Source organism: Oratosquilla oratoria, chromosome 37, assembly GCF_046742065.1.
Source record: "Oratosquilla oratoria isolate Oo_2021 chromosome 37, ASM4674206v1, whole genome shotgun sequence".
NCBI classification, from domain to species: Eukaryota; Metazoa; Arthropoda; class Malacostraca; order Stomatopoda; family Squillidae; genus Oratosquilla; species Oratosquilla oratoria.
Genome location: NC_134813.1, coordinates 27,111,314 through 27,113,813, shown reverse-complemented (window position 1 = coordinate 27,113,813; position 2,500 = coordinate 27,111,314). Strand labels below are relative to the sequence as shown.

Sequence of the window (2,500 nt, the reverse complement as noted above, 5' to 3'; positions counted from 1 at the left end):
GTAATGAAAATGTGCTTCCATGTTCACCAATAGTTTTTTTTTTTTTTATGAGCCACGATTTTGCTGATGTGTTTGGCAGCTGACAAGGTGTCCGTGATGAACACTCCCTCTTTTTTATATAATTTCTTTATTTTATTTTTATTTTTGCGTGTGCATGTGTGTGTGTGTGTGTGTGTGTGTGTGTGTGTGTGTGTGTGTGTGTGTGTGTGTGTGTGTGTGTGTGAGAGAGAGAGAGAGAGAGAGAGAGAGAGAGAGAGAGAGAGTGCCGTCACGGATCCTTTACATGAGAAGGCAAGATGCTAGCCACTACACTAATAAACCATGTGTGTACGCGTTCGTTTACGTGTGACAGCGCATGTGTTTTTGTATGTGTATCCAATTACTTTATACGTATGTGTATGCATGCGCGCACGTATATGCGTGCACGTGCGTGCGTGCATGTGTTTGCGTATGTGTATTTACTCAATAAAACCATGCCTAATAAGAATTTTTCACATGTGGTCCTATTTCCATCGTTCAAACTTGCTCATAATTTTGAGTATTAGCTTCCAAGAATTTCAAATCTTGTTTTTATTCTAACTCTTCCTACAACAGCTTGAGTATAATGTGTGGTTGGGGAGGGTGGCTTTAAAACTATTTTCAAGGTGATTTAGTTTTTTATCATTTAGTGAATTAGGTATTCGTTACTGGCGTATTTACACTGCACGAGATAGCAGGTTGGTCTGCCTCCTCCCCCGCAGTCTGCCCGAAGAATGATATTGACAAACAAATATTCACTTCCCCAAGAGAAGGTTGCAATGTTACACTAGAAATTTTCGACGTCGTCTCGACGTGTCAGGAAGTTATCGACGCCCATGCTAACTCGTGATCTTCTCTTAGTTCGTTACGCTTTTGGCTAAAGTCGGACATGGCGTCAAGAATCTGTCAACTGATAGTCGACATATGCTATCGAGTTGCTAATGAGTTCGGTTGAGCAATCAATGTAGTTCATCTTCTCTGTTTATGTGTTCAGGTGTATGTGTTTATTTAGATACAAAGCGAATATGTACCATGGTATTTTTTTTACGTGAAAATTATTCCAAATACTGAATGAATAATTTGAGCGGAAGTCTAAGGAAAAGAAACGATCACTGCAGGGAAAGACGTACGACTACTGCGTGCAACGACGCATGCGTGGTATACATGTTTGTGCGTGCGTGCGTACAGTTCACCTGTCGAACTAAACACAGCGAGGAGGGTTATCAGTATACTTCAGTGGTGTGTATTGACTAGACGGAGCTGAAAGGTGACGACAGTTTAATTTATTGTTTCCTTTTAGACTAGGAAAGCATCTTTGATTCGTTTCATAGCTTAGGTGTTTTGAATGGTCAACGGCAACGGACGCGCGGTGCAGTGGTAAATGTAAAATGTAGACGTTTTATCAGAAATGAGGAGGAAAGTTAGTGGGACTTTACTTTCTCAACACATTCCACGGTCATGTATGGTAATCGTCATTTTGTTTATTGTCGTAACACAGTGTGTGACTCAGGCAATATAGCAGGAATGTAGAACGAATTAGGTGCAAATAAACATGAGCATCAGAGCTTACTAACGGTGGGATGACTAGTGGAAAATGCATAACATGACCCACTGTTGACATGGCAGGAAACAATGTTGGAGGGTACGACAGAAAACTGATGTGTCGTAATTGATTCAAAGAAATGCTTGTGGTTACGTGTGTTCATTATGTTTGCAAATTTGTGTTTTATTTATTTTTTCATCTGCATTTCTCTCAGTCTGTCTCCCTCTCCCTCCCCCCCCCCCACTGTGATAACACCAACCCGTCCCATTCTCTGTTCATCTCTCTCCCTCCCTCTCCCTGCCTCTCTCCCTCGACCCTTTCTCTTTCTTGCCCCATCTCTCACTCCCTCTTCCTCTCTCCCTTCCCCTCCATCCCTCTCTCCCCCTCTCACCCCTGCTCCACCTCTCTCTCTCTCCCCTCCACTCACCCCTCCTCTCACCCCCGCTCCCCCTCTCTCCCTCTCGCCATCGACCCTCCTCGCTCCCCCTTTCCTCCTCTCTCCCCCTTTCCTCCTCTCTCTCCCTTTCCTCCTCTCTCCCCCTTTCCTCCTCTCTTCCCCTTTCCTCCTCTCTCCCCCTTTCCTCCTCTCTCCCCCTTTCCTCCTCTCTCCCCCTTTCCTCCTCTCTCCCCCTTTCCTCCTCTCTCTCCCTTTCCTCCTCTCTTCCCCTTTCCTCCTCTCTTCCCCTTTCCTCCTCTCTCCCCCTTTCCTCCTCTCTCCCCCTTTCCTCCTCTCTCCCCCTTTCTCCCCTCTCCCTCTCTCCCTTTCCCCTCTCCCTCTCTCCCTTTCCCCTCTCCCTCTCTCCCACCTTTCTCACCTTTACTCTCACCTTCACTCTCTCCCCCTCCCCTCTCTCTCCATTCTCTCTTCTCACTCTCCCTTATCTCTCCCTTCTTTCCCCCCTCTCTCTCCCCTCTTTCCCCTCTACCTCTCTTTTACCC

At 45.9% G+C, this 2,500-nt stretch overlaps 1 protein-coding gene across 6 annotated transcripts in view; it reads left to right on the top strand.

Annotated features, from left to right (window-relative positions):
• The window catches only part of LOC143019570 (band 3 anion transport protein-like), a 277,937-nt gene that overhangs the window by 77,126 nt on the left and 198,311 nt on the right, over positions 1-2,500 (top strand). For 5 of the 6 annotated variants that reach the window (XM_076175340.1, XM_076175339.1, XM_076175337.1 and 2 more), the window contains exon 1: positions 1,221-1,285. The exons of the other annotated variant lie outside the window; for it this stretch is intronic. The gene's annotated coding sequence lies outside the window, so the exon portion shown is untranslated. Of the gene's footprint in view, positions 1-1,220; positions 1,286-2,500 lie in introns of those variants that run through there. 6 annotated transcript variants of the gene reach the window in all.